At 40.0% G+C, this 25,486-nt stretch overlaps 1 pseudogene; it reads right to left on the bottom strand.

Moving 5' to 3' along the window:
* LOC117524377 overlaps positions 1-25,486 on the bottom strand; it is a 32,851-nt pseudogene that overhangs the window by 6,197 nt on the left and 1,168 nt on the right.

Below are 25,486 nucleotides of genomic sequence, written 5' to 3'. Positions count from 1 at the left end.
AGCAAATACTTACACATCCAGAAAATGGGTTAATTGCTGTGTAAACCTGCTGAATTTTGCCTCCATTTAAATCAGTATGTGTTCACAAAAAGACCTAATTACCATAAACGCCTCACTCATACATGTCAGTTATTTAATCAGGACACAAAGATCTGCAACACTGGAGAGGAAACTCTTTTTCTGAAGATAATTTATATCATGCTATCAGAGAAATACAGAGTCCATAACAAAAATCCTATTAAAGCCACTGAATGAAAATATGGCGAGGCAAATATGTGTAAAATAGCATTAAAAGCAATCCCACAATCTTCTTGATGTGAGGCATCAATTTATTTTTTCAATTTATTAATTTATATAGCGCCAAATCACGACAAAGTCGCCCCAAGGCGCTTCACATAATTCACAACACAAATTAATCTAAAATCAAAATTAAAAGCAAGAAAAGCACAGTAAAAAGATAAAACACAGTAGAATAAAAAGAAATTACAAAGCAAACACAAACAGATTAAAAATTAATGATAAGACAGTCTAAAAAAGTGGGTCTTCAGTCTTGATTTAAAAATCTCCACCGTGTCAGACTGCCGAATAACAGCAGGTAGATCGTTCCAAAGAGCCGGACCACGGTAGGAGAAGGCTCTATACCCCACAGACTTTTTGTTTCCTCGGAACACACAGAAGCCCTGCGAACGCAAAGGCCTCGCAGGTATGTAGGGCTTAACCAAGTCAGCCAGGTAGGAAGGTGCCAGTCCATGAACAATTTTATAAACCAACAATAAAACTTTAAAATCCGATCTGGCAGAAACCGGTAGCCAATGAAGGGATGCCAGAATGGGAGTAATGTGGTCAAACCTTCTACTTTGTGTCAAAAGTCTGCTAGCAGCATTCTGTACCAACTGAAGTCCTCGAATGCTAGACTGCGGCAGGCCAGAAATAAAGCATTACAATAATCCAATCTAGAAGAGACAAACGCATGAATGAGAGTCTCAGCATCAGCCATAGACAGGATGGGGCAAATCTTTGCTATATTTCTCAGATGAAAAAAAGCAGTCCTCGTAATGTCCCTAATGTGGAGGTCAAAGGACAACGTAGGATCAAAGATTACCCCAAGGTTCCTCACTTTGTCAGTATGTATAACACATGAACCTAAGCTAAGCGCCAGCTGATCAAATTGATGCCGATGTCTTGCTGGACCAAGAACCATCATTTCAGTCTTATCAGAGTTCAAAAGTAGAAAGTTGCTAACATCCCAACCCCCCCCCCCCCCCCCCCCCCCCCCCCCCCCCCCCCCCCCCCTGCAGCCTCCGTAAGATTTTTATGTGGACAGGATTCCAGCAGCTATCGGCATATACAACTGAGTATCATCAGCATAACAATGAAAAGCAACCCCGAAACGCCACAAAATGTTCCCAAGGGGTGCCATATACACGGAAAAAGCAGGGGACCCAGAACGGATCCCTGCGGAACCCCGAACTTCATGCCCTTAAAGTCAGAGGTATGTCATTGCACAAACCAATGGGAACGACCAGACAGATAAGACGTCAGCCATGCAAGAGCAGTTCCAGTAATCCCGAAACAGTTTTCTAGCCTATCAAGTAGAATATGATGATCAGCTGTGTCAAATACAGCACTGAGATCCAACAACACCAATGCTGTAGTAGAATCCGAGACCATTGCTCGCAGAAGATCATTAACTACTTTAATAGTGCTGTTTCTGTGGAGTGATGTCTTCTAAAAGCGACTGCAGTGGCTCAAAAAGGTCATTCTCAGTAAGATAGTCCACAAGCTGCCGTGAAACCACCTTTTCCAGAATTTTAGAGCAGAATGATAGATTTGATATGGGCCTATAATTTTTCAATACACCAGGATCAAGATTAGATTTCTTGAGTAGTGGTTTAACCCGGCAGATTTAAAACAATTCGGAACAGATCCAGAGTTTAAAGAAAGGTTAACAATTTCCAGCACAGTCGGCCCAAGAATGGGCCAAAGATCCTTAAACAATTTTGTTGGTATAGGATCAAATAAACAAGTTGTGCTTCTAGTAGACATCACAAGTTTCGTCAGCACACCTTGTGAGATACTGTTAAATTCCCTGAATCTAGGTAGCACCTCAGTGTAGTCCCCAGCTCAGTAGCTGAATACAATGATTGTATTCAGCTACTGTTTTATGACTAAAACAGTTAAATGTGGTCTATTAAACATTAGGTTTCTCTCTTCTAAGTCCCTGTTGGTAAATGATATAATAATTGATCAACATATTGATTTATTCTGCCTTACAGAAACCTGGTTACAGCAGGATGAATATGTTAGTTTAAATGAGTCAACACCCCCGAGTCACACTAACTGTCAGAATGCTCGTAGCACGGGCCGGGGCGGAGGATTAGCAGCAATCTTCCATTCCAGCTTATTAATTAATCAAAAACCCACAGAGCTTTAATTCATTTGAAAGCTTGACTCTTAGTCTTGTCCATCCAAATTGGAAGTCCCAAAAACCAGTTTTATTTGTTATTATCTATCGTCCACCTGGTCGTTACTGTGAGTTTCTCTGTGAATTTTCAGACCTTTTGTCTGACTTAGTGCTTAGCTCAGATAAGATAATTATAGTGGGCGATTTTAACATCCACACAGATGCTGAGAATGACAGCCTCAACACTGCATTTAATCTATTATTAGACTCTATTGGCTTTGCTCAAAAAGTAAATGAGTCCACCACCACTTTAATCATATCTTAGATCTTGTTCTGACTTATGGTATGGAAATAGAAGACTTAACAGTATTCCCTGAAAACTCCCTTCTGTCTGATCATTTCTTAATAACATTTACATTTACTCTGATGGACTACCCCAGTGGGGAATAAGTTTCATTACACTAGAAGTCTTTCAGAAAGCGCTGTAACTAGGTTTAAGGATATGATTCCTTCTTTATGTTCTCTAATGCCATATACCAACACAGTGCAGAGTAGCTACCTAAACTCTGTAAGTGAGATAGAGTATCTCGTCAATAGTTTTACATCCTCATTGAAGACAACTTTGGATGCTGTAGCTCCTCTAAAAAAGAGAGCTTTAAATCAGAAGTGCCTGACTCCGTGGTATAACTCACAAACTCGTAGCTTAAAGCAGATAACCCGTAAGTTGGAGAGGAAAGGCGTCTCACTAATTTAGAAGATCTTCACTTAGCCTGGAAAAAGAGTCTGTTGCTCTATAAAAAAGCCCTCCGTAAAGCTAGGACATCTTTCTACTCATCACTAATTGAAGAAAATAAGAACAACCCCAGGTTTCTTTTCAGCACTGTAGCCAGGCTGACAAAGAGTCAGAGCTCTATTGAGCTGAGTATTCCATTAACTTTAACTAGTAATGACTTCATGACTTTCTTTGCTAACAAAATTTTAACTATTAGAGAAAAAATTACTCATAACCATCCCAAAGACGTATCGTTATCTTTGGCTGCTTTCAGTGATGCCGGTATTTGGTTAGACTCTTTCTCTCCGATTGTTCTGTCTGAGTTATTTCATTAGTTACTTCATCCAAACCATCAACATGTTTATTAGACCCCATTCCTACCAGGCTGCTCAAGGAAGCCCTACCATTATTTAATGCTTCGATCTTAAATATGATCAATCTATCTTTGTTAGTTGGCTATGTACCACAGGCTTTTAAGGTGGCAGTAATTAAACCATTACTTAAAAAGCCATCACTTGACCCAGCTATCTTAGCTAATTATAGGCCAATCTCCAACCTTCCTTTTCTCTCAAAAATTCTTGAAAGGGTAGTTGTAAAACAGCTAACTGATCATCTGCAGAGGAATGGTCTATTTGAAGAGTTTCAGTCAGGTTTTAGAATTCATCATAGTACAGAAACAGCATTAGTGAAGGTTACAAATGATCTTCTTATGGCCTCGGACAGTGGACTCATCTCTGTGCTTGTTCTGTTAGACCTCAGTGCTGCTTTTGATACTGCTGACCATAAAATTTTATTACAGAGATTAGAGCATGCCATAGGTATTAAAGGCACTGCGCTGCGGTGGTTTGAATCATATTTGTCTAATAGATTACAATTTGTTCATGTAAATGGGGAATCTTCTTCACAGACTAAAGTTAATTATGGAGTTCCACAAGGTTCTGTGCTAGGACCAATTTTATTCACTTTATACATGCTTCCCTTAGGCAGTATTATTAGACGGTATTGCTTAAATTTTCATTGTTACGCAGATGATACCCAGCTTTATCTATCCATGAAGCCAGAGGACACACACCAATTACCTAAACTGCAGGATTGTCTTACAGACATAAAGACATGGATGACCTCTAATTTCCTGCTTTTAAACTCAGATAAAACTGAAGTTATTGTACTTGGCCCCACATCTTAGAAACATGGTGTCTAACCAGATCTTTACTCTGGATGGCATTACCCTGACCTCTAGTAATACTGTGAGAAATCTTGGAGTCATTTTTGATCAGGATATGTCATTCAAAGCGCATATTAAACAAATATGTAGGACTGCTTTTTTGCATTTACGCAATATCTCTAAAATCAGAAAGGTCTTGTCTCAGAGTGATGCTGAAAAACTAATTCATGCATTTATTTCCTCTAGGCTGGACTATTGTAATTCATTATTATCAGGTTGTCCTAAAAGTTCCCTAAAAAGCCTTCAGTTAATTCAAAATGCTGCAGCTAGAGTACTGACGGGGACTAGAAGGAGAGAGCATATCTCACCCATATTGGCCTCTCTTCATTGGCTTCCTGTTAATTCTAGAATAGAATTTAAAATTCTTCTTCTTACTTATAAGGTTTTGAATAATCAGGTCCCATCTTATCTTAGGGACCTCGTAGTACCATATCACCCCAATAGAGCGCTTCGCTCTCAGACTGCAGGCTTACTTGTAGTTCCTAGGGTTGTAAGAGTAGAATGGGAGGCAGAGCCTTCAGCTTTCAGGCTCCTCTCCTGTGGAACCAGCTCCCAATTCAGATCAGGGACAGACACCCGCTCTACTTTTAAGATTAGGCTTAAAACTTTCTTTTTGCTAAAGCTTATAGTTAGGGCTGGATCAGGTGACCCTGAACCATCCCTTAGTTATGCTGCTATAGACATAGACTGCTGGGGGGTTCCCATGATGCACTGTTTCTTTCTCTTTTTGCTCTGTATGCACCACTCTGCATTTAATCATTAGTGACCGATCTCTGCTCCCCTCCACAGCATGTCTTTTCCTGGTTCTCTCCCTCAGCCCCAACCAGTCCCAGCAGAAGACTGCCCCTCCCTGAGCCTGGTTCTGCTGGAGGTTTCTTCCTGTTAAAAGGGAGTTTGTCCTTCCCACTGTAGCCAAGTGCTTGCTCACAGGGGGTCGTTTTGACCGTTGGGGTTTTACATAATTATTGTATGGCCTTGCCTTACAATATAAAGCGCCTTGGGGCAACTGTTTGTTGTGATTTGGAGCTATATAAAAAAATTGATTGATTGATTGATTGATTGTACCAAAGTATGCTGAGATGTGCTCAACCTAATATCTTCTATTTTCTTTTCGAAATAGTCCAGAAAGTCCTGTGCTGAAAAAGGACAACGACCAACAGGTGGCTGTCCATGAAAAGAAATGCCACCGTATCAAACAAGAACTTTGAGTTATGCTTGTTTTTTTGGTCAATTCAGAATAATACGCCTGCTTCGTAGCCAATAAAGCATGCTTATAATCTAAAATAGCTTCACGCCACGCAAGGTGAAACACCTCAAGTTTGGAACTACGCCATTTCCGTTCCAACCCTCTAGCCTTCTGCCTAAGGTCATGCAAATAACTGTTGAACCAAGGTGTCTGTGCTTTGGGAAGGTGTGGCTTTAGTAGAGGAGGCGCAATCTTATCAAGTGTGGTTTTTAGCACTAAATTCAGGCTATCCGCAAGACTGCTACCGACTGAAAATTCATCAAGCTTGAAGTTAGGATTTCAGGTAGTCTCGCTTCGAGTTCAGTCAAAGTTGAAGGTTTAATTTGTCGCCGCAATGATAGGCAAGGTTGTTGTTCCACTAAACGCGGCAGCGTAATTGTAAACCTAATAAACGAGCTGAACAGCTGAAGCAAGAGGCAGGATGTCGATATTTGTGACCAGCAAGGCCACGTGCAAGAACCAAATCCAGAGTATTACCACTGAATATGCGTTGAACCATGAATGAACTGCTGAAATCCTAGTGCATCCATGATTTCCATAAATGATTTACTGAGGGGATCAGAGGGCTTATTTATATAAATGTTAAAGTCACCAATAATCAAAATGTTGTCTACACTAGTTGAAAGACTAGAGAACGCGCACAAATTCATCTAAAAAATCAGAATATGGGCCAGGAGGCCTACAGACAGTGACAATATAACATAGCTGGTTTCCAGTTTTATGACCTTGGCAGTACTTAGCATCATGGGCATAACAGAGAATCAGATGCTCAATGAATTATATTTCTGACCCCCAACAGTTACTAAAGTAAACCTGGATTTATAAATAAAGCAACACCCCCCCTTTCCTCACATCACGTGAAACGTGACTAAAAGTGTATGCCGGTGGCAGGCCTCATTCAGAGGAAGGACAGCTGTGGATTTAATCCAGGTTTCACATAATCCAAGCATATCCAGGCGATGATCCACAATTAAGTCATTCACCAGCAATGACCTTCAGAGACAATGACCTGATGTTAATGAGACCCAAACTAAGGATCTCGGTGGGATCAGCTGATTTTAACGAAGTCATGCAGAAGTTCTGCTCCTCAGCAGCCAGTGACGCAGCGTGTTTCAGCGGCCGAGAGCTCAGGTGAAACGCCGCATCTGCGAGCCCGCAGACGACAGCACTGCGTAAAAACTCCGCAGCCCGGCGAGAGGCAGCAGCAGGAAGCTGCGGCAACAAACGACACAGCTTTAGCAGAGCTGGTCTGGTCATCGGAGAGGACAGTTCAGGAGCAACAGAACGAATCCAGCAGCCTCTCGTGCGCAGCGAGCGCTCCCACGCCCAAAAATATCGTCCATCCCACAGGAGGCGAGGATCAGACCCTCTAGTTGAAGGCTGCCATGTAAAACTTAAATTTCACTTATGCACTGCTCCGCTTTCCGCGCATTCTAAAGCGCCTCCTCCGAGAGGAGCGCAAGGAAAACGGAGCAGGTGGAGCGGGACGTCCGCGAGCACAGGTGGCAGAGCAGGGCGGGGCCCTCCCATCCCGGACCCAGACGACAGCAGCGGCTCATAAAGAGCATTAATGTCCAAGAGAGACTGACGACCATACACAAGCAAGGCAGAGGTGTCCCGGCAGAACACACAGAGCAAAAACACAACAACAAATAACAAAAAACTCAACAAGCGGTGAAGACAGGGCTGACGGCATGCCAAACACACAGGCGCCATCTTGCCACTCTTGTCCAGTGCTAGCCACTATGCCACCGTGCCACCATTATTTTATGATGAATTAAAGTAAATGAAATTAGAAGATGCAGAACCCAGTTGCACTGCTGGACATTGTGGAGGAGTGGCCGTTTGAGCACATTGAGGGGCGCTTTGAGAGGATCCCAGGACCCTTCCAGCAGAGGCCAGTGGAGAAGAGTGGATCTAATGCAGACAATAATAATGATGAGACACAGCGGGGTGTCACTGTGGTTATCATTGGGAGGTGATGGTCTTGTGCTTAAGCGTTGGGCTTTAGACCAGAGGATCCTCAGTTCAAATCCTAACCTGACCGGAAAATCTCGAAGGGCCCTTGGGCAAGGTCCTTAATCCCCAAGTTGCTCCTGACATTGGTGTGTCTGGGTGAATGCAAGGCATCATTGTAAGGCACTTTGACCTTCTGATTCAGATGGAAAAGTGCTACATAAATGCAGTCCATTTACCATTTATACCATCATTCTGTAAGTCGGTGAGTCACCACACAAAACATCCACTTTTTTTCTTCTTTATTTTATCTCCTCCACAGAGCCACACCAGGCTGTTTTTTTTTATTTATTATTGACAGGGCTTTGGCTTCCTTGGCTACAGTCTGAGGTATTTCCACAGCCTCTATTCACATAACAACAGCATGATAGCAGCCCACAATTATCCTGAGCACTCTGTTTAGAAACGTGTTTTTAATCGCTCCACATCAAGGTAAACCTCTTTAAATACAGAAGAAATTTTGAATTATACTAGATTTCAAATGTATGCGTTAAACAGGGTCAATTATGATGTGTAATTTATATAGGATTTTCCAACAAATATTGCTTCAATGTACTGAAGTATTAAAATGCTTCCTGAAAAATCAGGTTTGGATGGCACCAGACTATTTGGGCGACACCTATTATAGGTCTGGATCACTTTAAGTCTTGTTTGTACCCACGAAAAACTAAAAATGTGGGAAATTCTCTTAGAATGAGCAGTTCTTGAATGAGGCTCAATATTTTGTCTATATGCTATTTGTGAGTGATAACACTTCCAGAAAGAGGAGTATAACACAAATAATCAAACAGTGCTGAGTGACGTTTTGTTATGAAATTTAGAAGCTTACTTGTGGAAAGAATGCCGCTGTGGCTGGGTGCAGCTGCGTGTTGGCCAGCGCTTGTTGGTAGTGCAAAAAGGTGGGGTTCAGGAGAGAGCTGGGCCCACTGCTCTTCTCAAGAGCTTGTCTCTTTGGTAAAGGTTGCAGAATACTGTGGGGAAAGGGCTGAAAAGTGACAAGAAAAGATATCACACACTAAAAATCTTTGAAAAAAGTCCCCTTTGTGCACAGCTATGATGTAAATACTTTCGCTACATAATACTCATAAAGACGAGAGAAAATGACAGCCATGCCTACCCAATAACAGTTACCACGTGGTTAAATAAATAACAACCAAACACACTAAATGCAATAATGTATCAACTAAACATTCTGAAATTAAATCAAATTAAGCAGTGATGGTGACTGGGCACAAAGACTTTATGAGACTTCAAATTAAAAGTCATTAATATACAGAATCACTTAGAGCTACATGCAAAGCAAAAGGTGAAAATACCAGATCTATAGTTGCCTCGAGGGGTCGCTTCATTGCTTTGGCAGTCGACTGAGTCTTTTAATAGCAGGCAGCGAGCACATGATGGCAGTGGGCCAATGGATTCAAGCGTATTAACATACAGGTAACAGCAAGCAGAGGTGCATCATGGGGAACAGCATTGCATTGTGGATAGGTGAGAAGGGGAAACAAAACAAAATAACCTGAATGTAGTTTCACACATAAACCACAGTATGCATGCATTCAAAGGCACAAAAATTTTGCCCCCTGAAACAGTCTTTCAATACATACTGTTAGAAAAGTTTCACAATTAGAATTTAGCGTGATGATGATACATTTACACATCATGACAGGTTCATGGTTTTGGAGTCAGTATACTACACTGTCTGATAGGGGTCCACAACATTTCCAAATTAAAAATGCTAGTAAATGCAGAAAAAACACAAAAGCAAAGAAACAACAACACCTGCATCAATTAAACAACTGGTAGTTGCATTAACAAATGTCTTGCAAATTGATAAAAAAAAATACTGCAAAACAAATAAATATAAATTGTAGCACATGCAACAATTTAACTTGATTTTACTGTTAAGCTAGCTATATTTTCATGTTTTATTGTATAGGTTGCAGTGCACTGAACATTGTGGAGCTTTGCAAGAGTTTCTGTGCTTGGCTGCTTTGTCTGAATTAGCAGCAGAAATTTGGAACTGTTCCATGCACTGTATGTTATGTTTGTATCCTGTCACATTTTTATTTATTTGCAAGACATTTATTACATGAAACAACCTGTTGTTGAATTGATGCAAGTGTTTTTTGTACGTATTTGTAAAGGTTTTCTGCATTTTTGCTAATGGTATTTTAATTTGAAAGTGTTGTGGCTCCTCTTGGCCATTGTAATATATCCATGGAAAACAAATGTGAGACCACACCCTATTCAAAACAGCATTGAGGATACTGATCCTGGCTCAACCAGAGACCAAAAGAGAGAGAGAGAGAGACCAGCAGTGTGATGCAACAAAAGTAAAAGTAACATAATAAGATGTTTTCTTCTGTGATAATAAGCATGTGTTACATGACTGAGAGCTGATAGGTCACTGCTTGAATTTCACCTAGGTCAAGTCCATTAACATCAATACACAACTGTCATAGAAACGCAAGACCTGATACAGCAGAACTGTATCAGATCTCCACTTGACTAGTCTAAAAAAAGTGGATATGATTCTCCTATTTAGAACTATGTGGACCCTCCAGATCTCAAAAACAATTTAAATTATATACTGATCACATTGCTCAATATCATTTAATGAGAAATTATTAATTGGGGTTCAAAACATTCTAGCCATGCACCCCATTTATTAAAACTCTACATTCACTTTTATAATATGGCTTAAAAAAAGAGGACAACAATGTACTGTAAGAGATACAGCAAACACTATAAAAAATGATGATTTTATAGTTACATGCAACATTTCTGAATTTGGTTTTATAAAAGTCAATCAAAATGAGAACATGTCATAATAGCATAGAATGTGTAGCACAACTAAAGAAACACACACACACACACAGAAAAAAAACATCAAATAGGCCTTTGATTCAATGACAGACATCTAAAACATTATACGAGGTCTGTCCATAAAGTATAGGTCCTTTTTATTTTTTTCAAAAACTATATGGATTTCATTCATATGTTTTTACGTCAGACATGCATGAACCCTCGTGCGCATGTGTGAGTTTTTCCACGCCTGTCGGTGACGTCATTCGCCTGTGAGCACTCCTTGTGGGAGGAGTCGTCCAGCCCCCTCGTCGGAATTCCTTTGTCTGAGAAGTTGCTGAGAGACTGCGCCAGTCTGTTCATGCATGTCTGACGTAAAAACATATGAATGAAATCCATATAGTTTTTGAAAAAAATAAAAAGGACCTATACTTTATGGACAGCCCTCGTATGATTCACTTTTGGAGTTTAAAAAGACGTACAACGGAAAAGTTCAGCAATCAGAATAATAAGGTAAATGAAGGCATAACTACAGCAAGGCAGTGTATTAAATATAACACAGATTGTTTATGTCCATGACCACACAATAAAAAGTGTAAAATAGTTCAAATTTACAAGTCAGAAAATGCGAGAAATCTGAGGTTCAAGGTTAAACAGGTTAATGTTTACTGTAATCTGGAAAATGTCTTCTGCTGGATAATATACAAAACATTTTACCGATGAGAATAACATTGGTCTGGAGAAGTATCACAGCTTTCTAATCTGGAAAGACTTACACAGTCACAACGAAGAGCCATTTAACTGAATGTATTCATTAGATTTTGAAAATAATTAAAATGTTAAATGCGCTTGTAAGATCATTTAGTCATTCTGGCTCATTTGGATTGGAAAGTATTGCATCCAGGTCATTCTTAATTATTTAAATCAGTTGGTGAATAAATTAGCACTTGTAGAGAAGACTACAAACGTGAAACTGTTGTAGTTTTTACTATTCTTATCTAATTTTAAAAATATTCTTTGAATGCTTTCAGTATTGATTAATGCTGCAGACACGTCAGGCACTGACACTGCCAATTTTATTTGCTTGGCCTACCAAATGAGAGTGGCTGGAGGCAAATTAGAAATAAATGTATGACGTTTCAACTACAGCTTCAATTAAATCAGGACCTAGGTAGTTGCTGCACTGGCTCCAAATAGGTTATGTCAAAAACTAACTAGCAGGGCTACTAGCAAGATTTATTTATTTGTAATGTACGTATAGTATTCTGTTACAACTGAATGCAAATTACAAATAGTTAATCTGCTTGAGAACATTTTACACGACAGTAAGGCAGAATTTTAGAAAATAAGATTGCGTTATACAACTACAATAGACACTGCTATTCGGGGTTTTTCCCATAATCCCTTGCGCACCAAAGAGTCGCATGGTCGCAACATAGAGAATCCACACGATGACAATTGTAAATTAATATATACTACAAAAATGTAAATGTTTTATGCTTTTCATCACGTTAATAAGAGACTGCATGCATGATACCCTGAAAACTTGCTAAAACAATTATAACAAATAATCCGTGTCTGCTACGTTTAATCTACGTGGAATTTAAGAAACGCAAACCGAATTTCAGACACACACACACATATATATATATATATATATATATAAGTCTGGAACAAACAGGACAAACAGTGTTGTAAAGAACAATAATCAAGACGTTAAAGAGCAAACTTCACTTTCCCCCAGAACGACATGATCAGGAAGCGAGCATAGCTCACAGCAGCTCCCATTGAAAATAACGGAGAGACAACCTGTGATTCTCGCATGTATACATAAAACAAATGCAATAACAATGTCTATAAACCCAGAGAATATATTCACGAGAGTTTTACGCACAGTATATAAATAGTTTTATGTTGTGATGTTAATGGTGTTGTCTGTGTGCAGTGGTTAAAGTGAAGCCCGATCAAAGCGTCTCAATGCAGTTCTCAATGTTACTGAGATCTCGCAGCGCGGCGACCTCTCTGAGGTTTTGCGGGATTTGAAACCTGAAAAGCCTCAATGGAGTGTGTTATATTAAGTAGGCTACAATAGTAAACTTGCAATTAAAGCAGCTAATGTAGCCTGTAGCCAATAAATTAGCCGTTACATGAAGTAAATATATCCTACAATATTTTTATTATCGCGACCGCGACCTGGTCACGGCACACTGGACCAGCTCTACACGCTCCATCGGGTGCTCGAGGGTTCATGGGAGTTTGCCCAACCAGTCCACATGTGTTTTGTGGATCTGGAGAAGGCGTTCGACCGTGTCCCTCGGGGCACCCTGTGGGGAGTGCTCCGGGAGTACGGGGTCCGGGGGTCCTTTGCTAAGGGCTATCCGGTCCCTGTATGACCGCAGCAGGAGCTTGGTTAGCATTGCCGGTAGTAAGTCAAACCTGTTTCCAGTGCACGTTGGCCTCCGTCAGGGCTGCCCTTTGTCACCGGTTCTGTTCATTATTTTTATGGACAGAATTTCTAGGCGCAGCCAGGGTGAAGAGGGGGTCTGGTTTGGGAACCACAGAATCTTGTCTCTGCTGTTTGCGGACAATGTGGTTCTGTTGGCGTCGTCAAATCAGGACCTTCAGCATGCACTGGGGCAGTTTGCAGCCGAGTGTGAAGCGTCCGGGATGAAAATCAGCACCTCCAAATCCGAGGCCATGGTTCTCGACCGGAAAAAGGTGCTTTGCCCTCTTCAGGTCGGTGGAGTGTCCTTGCCTCAAGTGGAGGAGTTTAAGTATCTCGGGGTCTTGTTCACGAGTGAGGGACGGATGGAGCGTGAGATCGATAGACGGATCGGTGCAGCATCTGCAGTGATGCGGTCACTGTATCGGACCGTCGTGGTGAAGAGAGAGCTGAGTAGGGGGGCAAAGTTCTCGATTTACCGATCAATCTACATTCCGATCCTCACCTATGGTCATGAGATTTGGCTCATGACCGAAAGAACGAGATCGCGAGTACAAGTGGCCGAGATGAGTTTCCTCCGCAGGGTGGCTGGGCGTTCCCTTAGAGATAGGGTGAGGAGCTTGCTCACTCGGGAGGAGCTCGGAGTCGAGCCGCTGCTCCTCCACGTCGAAAGGAGTCAGTTGAGGTGGCTCGGGCATCTTTTCCGGATGCCCCCTGGATGCCTCGCTGGAGAGGTGTTCCGGGCACGTCCCACTGGGAGGAGGCCCTGGGGAAGACCCAGGACACGCTGGAGGGACTACATCTCTCGGCTGGCTTGGGAACGCCTTGGGGTTCCACCGGAGGAGCTGGGGGAGGTGTGTGTGGATCGGGAGGTCTGGGCGGCTTTGCTTGAGCTTCTGCCCCCGCGACCCGACTCTGGATAAAGCGGAGGAAAATGGATGGATGGATGGATTTTTATTTATTTTATTATCCAGGCTGAAATTATGTGTATAGAAGAGCTTATGATTTGTTAGGGCAGAATTTTATAATAACAGATGGCTGCCTATGATGGCTGCTGGCACATAGACAGGATTATTACTTCCAACTGGTCAAAGCTGTTTTCCTTCTTGCTTGTCAACCTGCCACACCCACAGGAAATGAGTGCAGGAGGAAAGACTTCAATTCCCAAAGCATTTAGAAGCTGACTGCAAGGAATGCCAAGCTGATGTTGGAAAATCAGCCAGGGATGGGTACATGCAAGCATACAAAGACACTGGCACCTGCTGCTTTGGAGAATCGTCATTAATAGGCTGAGCTGTGTTGGTAAATTAGGGGATCTGTCATCATCTGTGCCCATTCAAAGCCAAATGTACATCTTTTTCACATTTGCTTGCTTAAAGACTACATCCACCAACAAAATTCAAATATACATAACTTTAACAAGATTTTAAAAGCTACATTTTATGCCACTCACACTACTTTCTAAAAAGATCTTTCTCACAGTAGAGTTTTTGATGTGTCACAAAAAAGTGCAGTGTAAAAGACTTTAAAACTGTATGTGGGCAGCATGCTTGCCATCCAACAAGAAGGTCCCTTGTTCAAAGCTAACTGTATTCTCTTATACATCTGGAATTTTGTCAGGAAGGCCACCCAGCATAAAACCTGCCCCAAATCAACACGAGGATCCACAACATATCCGCCATGGCGACTCGGGCTGCAACAAACGATTATTTGGATCATCGATGAATCTGATGGGGTTTCGACACGATTAACCGATTAATCGGATTAGCGGGGAATTTTTTTAAATGTGCCAGGCAAACAATTTTTCTCTCCTTCCATCATTTTATTTAACAACAGAACATTATTTGAAATCTTAAAATACTTGAAAATCAACAAATCATCAAATGTTCCTTGGCTGTTGAAATATAAAATAATAAAGAATAAAACAGTTTAAAATAAAGAACAAAAATAATTATTTCAAATGGCATTGCTTTATCAAAGCGCTGAGTTGCCATAAAACAACATTGAAGCATATAAATGTTATAAGATACAGTGAGGAAAATAAGTATTTGAACACCCTGCGGTTTTGCAAGTTCTCCCACTTAGAAATCATGGAGGGGTCTGACATTTTCATCTTAGGTGCATGTCCACTGTGATAGACATAATCTTAAAAAAAAAAAAAAAATCCAGAAATCACAATGTATGATTTTTTTAATAATTTATTTGTATGGGAGAAGGTCATGTGTTCAGATGAGACCAAAATAGAGCTTTTTGGAATCAACTCCACTTACCATGTTTAGAGGATGAGAACAACCCCAAGAAAACCATCCCAACCGTGAAGCATGGGGGTGGAAACATCATACTCTGGGGGTGCTTTTCTGCAAAGGGGACAGGACGACTGCACCGTATTGAAGGGAGGATGGATGGGGTCATGTATTGAGAAATTTTGGCAAACACCCTCCTTCGCTCAGTATGATCATTGAAGATGGGTCATGGCTGGGTCTTCCAGCATGACAATGGCCCCAAACACATAGCCAGGGCAACTAAGGAGGGGCTCCGTAAGAAGCATTTCAAGGTCCTGGAATCGCCTGGCCAGTCTCCAGACCTGAATTCAATAGAAAATCTTTGGAGGGAGCTGAAACTCCAAACCTGAAAGATCTAGAGAAGATCTGTATGGAGGTACAAACCCTACAGTCTGAGACACATCAGAGCAGACAGCATTATCACACACAAAACACGTTTCTACAACAGCTTCTTTCCAGCAGCTGTAAGGCTGATGGCCAATCTATAGACTATAAATGTACTGGAAACAAGCGTTGTTGTTTTTTTTTTTAAGCTGTTTTCAGATTTTATTTTTAAGATGTTCTTTTGACTCTAAGGGTGACAATACAATTCCTATGTATGTGTACAATTTTGTTGTGCTCTACAAAGGGCAAATAAAACTTTGATTTCAATGGACCAAAATCCCTGCTGCAGTGTGTGAAAACTTGGTCAAGAACTACAGGAAACGTCTGACCTCTGTAATTGCAAACAAAGGCTACTGTACCAAATATTAACATTGATTTTCACAGGTGTTCAAATACTTATTTGCTGCAGTAACATACAAATAAATTATTAAAAAATCATACATTGTGATTTCCGGAAATTTTTTTTTTATTTATTGTAGCATTATTAGTTGTTGTTACTATTATTATTAATACATAAATAAAAATAAATTAAAAATATTATAATTTGTAATACATTTGACTCTTTTATGAGCCATTAATTATTAAACAGAAAACAAATGCACAAACATGCTGAAATGCCAGCAGCTTAATGCTAACTTTAACACTGAAAATGCCATAGACATGCTAACGCGTTAGCATCGGCGTTAGCATAAAATACATCTATCAACTGTTTCAGAAGACCATAACAGGTCAGTTTAACATAAAAAGGTAAATATTCCTCACAGACATATGCTCGTTAGGGTTTTAGTGGGGTAAAATTAAGATAAAGCAAAATAAAACAAATGAAACCAACGAAGCAGCAGCTCAAAGCACTCCTTCATTGGTTCAAGATTTAAATCAAAGCTCGGTTGACTATATGGAAGAAACAAAACATTTGCGGTAAAACAAAGTTATTTAGCAACTAATCGATGACTAAATTGATCCATGCATTTATCTCTTCTAGAATGGACTATTGCAATGTTCTATTTTCTGGTTTACCGCAGTCTAGCATTAGGGGTCTCCAACTGGTTCAAAATGCTGCAGCCAGACTTTTGACACGAAGCAGAAAGTTCAACCACATTACACCCATTTTAGCATCCCTTCACTGGCTTCCTGTCCCAGTGAGATCAGATTTTAAGGTTCTGCTACTAACCTATAAAATTATTCATGGACTGGCACCTCCCTACCTAGCTGACCTAATTAAACCTTACGTACCGGGCTTTACATTCTCAGGGTGCAGGACTACTTTGTGTCCCTAAGGTGAATAAGAAGTCTGTGGGTCACAGAGCTTTCTCTTATCGTGCCCCTCTTCTGTGGAATGATCTCCCTGTGTCAATAAAACAGTCAGATTCTGTGGAGACTTTCAAATCCAGACTTAAGACGCACTTATTTTCCCTTTCATATGGTAGCATACTGGTACAGTTTTGTTTTACACTTTTTACTCTTTTAATTCATTTATTAGTAATTGGAGCGGGCCGCGGCCTCAACTTTACCTAAATTCTGGGTCTTTTAGTGAAGTTTAGGGCTAGGGGCCGGCGATCACCTTAGTATTTCTCTGTTTTTCTTGTTGTTTAATGCTGGCAAATTATACAGTATTTTTTTGTCTGTCTGATGCCTGATTCTGTTTTTTCTCTCTGTTTAAGGTGCAGCTCCATCCAGAGATGGGAGTTGTATTCATGTTGGCGATCCTCCTGTCCTGTGCGCCAACAGCATTTCTTGTATATTCGTCCGTGATTTGTTCTGTAATTTATGTTTGTAGCATGGCCCAAGCAGAGGGTCACCCCTTTGAGTCTGGTCTGCTTGAGTTTTCTTCCTCAGAGGGAGTTTTTCCTTACCACTGTTGCTCTGGGGGTTGGTAAGGTTAGACCCTACCTGTGTGAAGCGCTTTGAGGCAACTCTGTTGTGATTTGGCGCTATATAAATGAAAATAAATTGAAAATTAAATTAGTTGACTACTATTTTAATAATCGATTTAATCGATTAACTCGATTAGTTTTTTCAGCTCTAATGGCGACCCCAAGCAAAACGGAAAAACTGACTGAAGTACTGTATGGAGTGTTCTACATTCTGTAACACCATAACTGATTTACACTTTCCTATGCATTTCCTATGAGCTTGTATTACTAAAAAAGTATTTGCAAATTACAAGTCTGCAGTTTTCTGAAAGGTCAAACATCGTCTTACCATGGCGGCAGCAGAGGCCTGGGCTGCCGTGGCTGTCTGATTGACTTGCTGTTGACTGGCTTTGATTTTGGCCTGTAAGTGTGCAGGTGGGTGAAAATACTTGCACTTCTCCCTGGAGCAGCGACTTTTGATGTAGTCCATGCAAACTGTGACAGTGTTATCAATGGGTGTCAATCATTGGCTGTCACTGGGGTGAGCGAAGCGACAATCTGTCTCGCCTCTAGCACAGTTTCCCCGCAGAAACTCACGGCACACCTGAGAGAGCCAAGGACAAGAACAATGGAGCAGATGCAATTTTATAATATTATATGGATATTCAGAAGTATTTAATAACTTGTTTTATGTCTAATCTCCTCTCTCCCACCTCCAGTTTATCTGTGCGTTGTAGCTTCTGTGTGGGAGACGAAGAAGAAGAAGAAGAGGAGGAGGAGGTGGATGTGCTCTGGATTGTGACTGGCGGAGTCCCAGAGACAATAAGTGAAGTGTTGGGGAACATCTCTGTGGGAACGAGGCTCATTCCATGGCTCAAAGGAGTAATGTACGGTGCATAACCAAGAGCGGCATTTGACCCAAGTCCCTGGGTTACTGAAAAAGTCGGCTGTGAAAGGAGAAAGGATTCTACATAAGTGAAGTCATGCATCATTGATTCATACTTACAGGTGAAGAGTGGAAATCTACATTTTTGAAGTGTTTGCTTTTTAATTACTATGAGAAACTTACGACAGGCTGCAGACTGTGTCCAGGGATCATTAGCTGCACCTGTTGTGCAAGCATAGCTGCTGCTGTCTTCTGCTGGATAAGATTGTTACGCCCATTTATCTCCAGCTGGGTTTTTAAGTGCGAAGGTGGATGGAGATATTTGCAGTTTTCTCGTGAACATCGACCCTGTATTCAGAGAAAGTGTCAGGCTTCTGTGTTATCAATAGATACTTAAACTGTTAACGTATACCATGTGCCAATCTGCTTACTGAATAATCAGCTTACTGATTCAGCATCATCGTCTAACCATTAGCTTTGTGAGAGCAAGCAACAGAAAATGGGTTTAGTTTGATTCAGTCTGTCTACAGAGTGAACTGCCATGTCAATGAAATATTTAATACCATGTGAACCTTTTCAATAACATGGTTATTGAAGACAGATGCAATTGGTAAGTCATGGCAGATGTGTTTGCAAGTCGATTTTCTAATACTGTTCAAAATAATAATCTGAGAACCACCATTGGACAAGCCAAGACATCTCATCAAAACACATATGATAAAGGCATTCTATGACTGGCTGATTAAAAAGGACAGGCTGAGGACACTTAACAGCAACCAAGTTATTGTTTGTTGGCATTTTCCCAGTAGGCATGACAGCAACAAACAGTATTCAGTAAGTCATTTGACAAAAGGCTATTCATAAGAAAGAGGTGTGACATCATCACATGACTGCAACAACTGTAAACGTTTCAGCTGACTTCGTAGTTCCACCCTAACAACACGTTCATTCTCTTTTAAAATGCAAAAATAGTTAACATAACAATGCCAACAAGAAATCAGCTACATCTCCATCCTGAATAATCCACATTCACAACAAAAACTTGTTTAAATATCAGACTCAGCTCAACTTTTCATAGCTGATTTTACTTGCAAAATAAAGCTCATATTGAGTTTTCACAGCTAATTTCAAGATCTTATATGAAGAAATATTCAAAAGTGAATTTTTACTTATTCCATTGACATTTTTTTTTTACTTGTTACAAGTTTAAATTACCTTGTTTTGATGTTTAAAAAAAACAAAAACTTTTAGAGCTGTTCTATTTAAAATCATCCTTATAACATGATTGTGTCTTCTATGAAGTGGCGATTAGATATTTGAATGACTGTCAGAAATTAGGAAATGTACTTGGTGAGATTTTGCATTTTTGTACTCTCCAGAAACCGAGAAATGATGTCTTGTGGACCATGTTGTGGGTTTTCAATGGTGTTGTGATGATAACCTTGTTGCCTTATAACTACAAGGTTGGAGCTTCAAACCCAACTTCACGCCTTTCCTTGTGGCATTCCCATAGCGAATGTCCAAACAACTACAATTTTAAATCTCCATAATGTTACAGCACTCTCTGTAATGTTGAAAACTGCATTGTTGAATTCTGGCAGAGCATTTAACTCTTTGGATAATGTTCATTCAAATCTGGAAAGTGTGGATCTATACAAACAAACAAAGAAAAAGTGCTAAAAGTATACTCTTCCAGATGTGACCGACTGAAATTTTTTCTAAGTTCCAGACCAATAGAACAGTACTGGATTAGGGTCCTAAATTAGGGGTATCAACAACATCATTTACTCAGCCAAAGAACTGAACGTTGTACAGGAGTAAGGAGTGTGTACAGGCAGTTTGGGACAAATGTGTTTTCAGTTCATGTCTTTAAAGTTGATCTACTTTTGTATATCTGAGGGACAATACAGTCTTTTCATGGCACAGTTTGACTTCTCGTACCAGGGAGAACACAGGCACAATGTTAATAATGGTGCTGTTCTGTTGAAATTTACCAGTAAAATATATGAGTCACTATGTAAAGCACCAGAGCTCAGTTGTGAATCACTCACTCATTCACTATCCCCTATGATAACACTCAACACAAAGCAACAGAATGAATCTGAGTACTTGTGAGGAGTCATAAATGTGCCCTGACAAACACCTACTGTGTCACATTACTGCATTCATGCCTCTAACCAGTGTCAAGCACTGGGATCTCTAGCAAATTATACTGTACAAGTTATAGACAAGGTATTGACTGCATAATAAATACACTGACTCAACCAAAAAAATGACATTTCCTGTAATATTACTCCTGTATTGTACCCAAAACCATAAATTGTTTGGACTGTAACTTTACCTGATCTAGCAAGCATAAAACTATTACAAAATGCAAACATAACAAGTGTCAAGGCAATGCAGCAGATTATAGTGAACAGGGCTCTCCCCAGAAATTTAGAGCATGGTGGCGCTAGGGTCCCAGTGGAGGTGGGTGGGGGCAAAGACCTCCTCCACCCAATCAACCCCCTCTGCCTGGGCGTAGAAGCTCCTGCATTTTGCCTTTTTCAAATATCAATGGAAGCCAATCTTGATAGTCGTTAAATTTCCTGGAGAAAAATATGTATTTCATGTATACCTAAAATACCTAGAAACAGATTGGGCACCTTTAAATTTGTGAAGAATAACAAACAATGGCTTTAGAGCATTCATTTTCAGTTTTGAATCTGAAATAGATAATTACATTAAATTTGAGAAAAGATTATATTTCAGTATGTGTGGATGGATTTGGATTATAATTATTTTAAATCATGACTGTTGCAAACTTTTGAGTTGCTGACCACCGTGTTTAAATACACGAAGGAGGTGCATTTTCAATTATAAATTACTGTGAATGCAGTTGTAACTGACAAAAATGCAAAAATGTATTTGCTTGAATACATGAATGAGTACTTCTGAAGTCCAACCTTGAACTCCTCTCATGTTTAACATTCCTTTTTTGACAAGGTCCTCAGGGGACATTCTAGCAGTCAGTTGGTGGTAAAACATTAGCCACATGAGAAACGGCTAAAAACGTAAGGCAGGATAGTTAAAACCCCAATGAAAATTAAAAGTTCCATATTTATCCACAGAAAGACAAATTTGTCATGCTTTTAGAAAGTAATAATTAAACAGTCAGAAATTTTACAGTGTGAACAATGTACATAGTTTTGTTTTGTTTTTTTACCTTCAGTGAGTCAAAGCAGGCAATGACTCTTCCATTTTCAACTTGGCAGCTCTTTGGAGGATGAGCAAATTTGCATTCCTCATCACTACGTGAACAATTTCCCCGCTGAAACTGTCGACAGACTTCTAGAGTTAGCCATTTCGTGTCTCTGACTGAAGAAACATTCAACGCCATATCCAAGGGGCTTAATTAGAAATAATAATAATGATAAAAAAAAAGATTCCAAGTTGTTCTTGCTATCTAGTGCAGTTGAATAAAGACGAACTCCTCAAGTCCTGAGCAGAAAGACTCTATGGCTGTTGATTATGTACAAATTTCTAATTAATCCCGAATGGAGGTGTTTGGTCTGTCATACATTCAGGTGTACATTCCAAATTTGCTTGTTCCCATCAGTATTAGCCAAGAAAGGTTATTTGCAGACTTGTCAGTCATGTTTAAATTCTCAGACTGTAATCCTTTGGCAGATTCTCTGTCTCCACATTAAATCTCTTTGAATTTTCTGTGAGGTGAAGTTATGAAAGTTGGGACAAAGGACAGCTGAGATGATGTTTGAGTGTTAGCACACACTGGCCAACTTCAAGTTGGTGACACCTTCTCAAGGGCACTTCCTGTTGGTGATCTGCAAGACAAAAACATATTTAACACCAAAATTAGATGTATACAACTATGTAGTCAATATCATACAGTATTTTCAACATCTTGATATTGATGTTTTTACTACTTTTCTGATATTTTATAGACTAGCAAACTTTTGCAATTACGGCATAAATATTTAAAAAGGCTAAAACATAGAACCTTAGATGTGCATAATAAGACATTTGTAATGCATTTTGCTATATTTTGTTGTTATTTTATCAGTGTCTACTCATCATATATAAATTCTTGACCAACATGAATTATCAGACCGTGTGTGTACATACTGATTCTTTTACTGTAATAACTTCATTATTTTCTATCGTAGTAGGTATCTTATTACCTACTATGATACTAAAGTTTGTCATAAGCGTTTGTGAACACTTGAATCAGATATGATGACTTCAAGCTCAATAATCAAGTAGACTACAGGAAAAGTAACACAAAACCCGTGCAAACACATTGTGTTGGAGTTAATCACAGAACAGGATGGACAGACGTGTGTACTTAGCAGCAGAATAAACAGGAAGTTGCTGAGCGGGCAGAGAATTACAGTAAAGCAAAGGCTGAATGAATTTGTATGAGCTGAACATTCAGATTTTGAATAAACTCTGCTGTTCATAACAGTTTTTAGACTATAGCAGCATATACATGGTGTTCCACAGTGTAATGCAGCGAATTCCTTTAGATGCCAAATCAGGAAAAAGCAAGAAAACCTACCTCTCTCTCTCTCTCTCTCTCCATGCAGTAGAAAAGGACCTCTGTCTCTAAATTCACACTGGCTGCAGGTGAGAAGATAACTTATAACTGCAACAACTACCCTTCCTTTCTTTTGCCTGCTAATTCAGTGAGCAAAGATTTTCTTTTCACAGCACTTCAGGGTGGAAAAAAAGTCTCTCTTTAGCTGAAGCATTTCCAGCCACCCCCCTTCCTGTCTGACTGCCAGCCTCCAGGAAGAACCTCCCAGTGAGAATCAGCCAATCGACAATCAGACAGTGATGTCGTCTGAAAGCTGGCTGTACAGCTTGGAGCAAGACAGCACTGGCAATGCACTCAGAATATGACAGCAGACGGATTAAACACCAGTTCAACGCTATATTTATGCTCCCAAAATGAACGAGAATAACAATGAATGAAAGAAGACCTAAAAGCTACTCATTTACACTGATAAGTGACAAACTTTCACTCCTGCATCATGAAATGTGTTGAATTTATTCTGCCATTCTGAACTATGTTGGTACGATCAGCATCAAACTCTGCTTATTTTAGACTCTAATTACAAACCTGTCATTGTGTTTGTGAAAGTTTCTGCACATATTATCTGCACCAATTCTTTGGCAATTCAACCATTTCATTTACTTGATTTGTATAATTTCTGGACTATAAGTTCAAATATTACAACCCCTGGCAAAAATTATGGAATCACCGGTCTCGGAGGATGTTCATTCAGTTGTTTAATTTTGTAGAAAAAAAGCAGATCACAGACATGACACAAAACTAAAGTCATTTCAAATGGCAACTTTCTGGCTTTAAGAAACACTATAAGAAATCCGGACTATTTGCAGGCCATGACATTGACCCTATGTCTCTTTTTGCAAGGAATGTTTTCACAGTTTTTGCTCTATGGCAAGATGCATTATCATCTTGAAAAATGATTTCATCATCCCCAAACATCCTTTCAATTGATGGGATAAAAAAAGTGTCCAAAATATCAATGTAAACTTGTGCATTTATTGATGATGTAATGACAGCCATCTCCCCAGTGCCTTTACCTGACATGCAGCCCCATATCATCAATGACTGTGGAAATTTACATGTTCTCTTCAGGCAGTCATCTTTATAAATCTCATTGGAACGGCACCAAACAAAAGTTCCAGCATCATCACCTTGCCCAATGCAGATTCGAGATTCATCACTGAATATGACTTTCATCCAGTCATCCACAGTCCACGATTGCTTTTCCTTAGCCCATTGTAACCTTGTTTTTTTTCTGTTTAGGTGTTAATGATGGCTTTCGTTTAGCTTTTCTGTATGTAAATCCCATTTCCTTTAGGTGGTTTCTTACAGTTCGGTCACAGACGTTGACTCCAGTTTCCTCCCATTCATTCCTCATTTGTTTTGTTGTGCATTTTCTATTTTTGAGACATATTGCTTTAAGTTTTCTGTCTTGATGCTTTGATGTCTTCCTTGGTCTATCAGTATATTTGCCTTTAACAACCTTCCCATGTTGTTTGTATTTGGTCCAGAGTTTAGACACAACTGACTGTGAACAACCAACATCTTTTGCAACATTGCGTGATGATTTACCCTCTTTTAAGAGTTTGATAATCCTCTCCTTTGTTTCAATTGACATCTCTCGTGTTGGAGCCATGATTCATGTCAGTCCACTTGGTGCAACAGCTCTCCAAGGTGTGATCACTCCTTTTTAGATGCAGACTAACGAGCAGATCTGATTTGATGCAGGTGTTAGTTTTGGGGATGAAAATTTACAGGGTGATTCCATAATTTATTCCTCAGAATTGAGTGAGTCCATATTTTTTTCCCTCTGCTTGGTCTAAAAAAGTAACCATTACTGACTGCCACAATTATTTTTCCTGATTTCTTATAGTGTTTCTTAAAGCCAGAAAGTTGCCATTTGAAATGACTTTAGTTTTGTGTCATGTCTGTGATCTGCTTTTTTCTACAAAATTAAACAAGTGAATGAACATCCTCCGAGGCCGGTGATTCCATAATTTTTGCCAGGGGTTGTAATTTCACTCAACATTACGTATATGACAGTGGCGGATGCTGGTCTTTCAAGGAGGGGAAGCTCAATTTCGGCCTACATCATAAAATGTGTCGGTTTATTTATACGTAAATTCTACCCTCCGTTCCTTTTCAAGAAAATGATCTGTGACCCTGTCGTACCAACGAGGCGTCTTTTCCAGGGACTTGACTAGTGTCCTCTCAATGGCCAGCAGAGCTAGGCTGCTTAAACAGCCTTGGCCCATGGTGTTGCGGGTGTAGGACTTGAGCCGCTTTAAACAGGAGAAGCTCCTCTCTACATCTACAGATGTAGCTCCAATCGTTGCCACTAATGACAACAGTTTGTATACCTGAGGCATTGCACTGTCCAATTCCATGTCTTTCAGAAACAGCAAGAAATCACATAGCTTTCCCCTGTTGCCCTGCAAGTCCTGGTTTGAATATAGGACTTGAAGTTCAGACCTCAGTCTCCCTGAATCAAAGAACTGGCCAATTTTTTCAGGACACTCTGAAATGCCTCCTCTGGAAACACTTGTCTCATCAAATTTCCCTGGATTGACCAATTCCAAGAAGCGCAGACCTTCCAA

Source organism: Thalassophryne amazonica, chromosome 14, assembly GCF_902500255.1.
Source record: "Thalassophryne amazonica chromosome 14, fThaAma1.1, whole genome shotgun sequence".
NCBI lineage: Eukaryota > Metazoa > Chordata > Actinopteri > Batrachoidiformes > Batrachoididae > Thalassophryne > Thalassophryne amazonica.
This window is presented reverse-complemented; position numbering and strand designations above follow the sequence as displayed.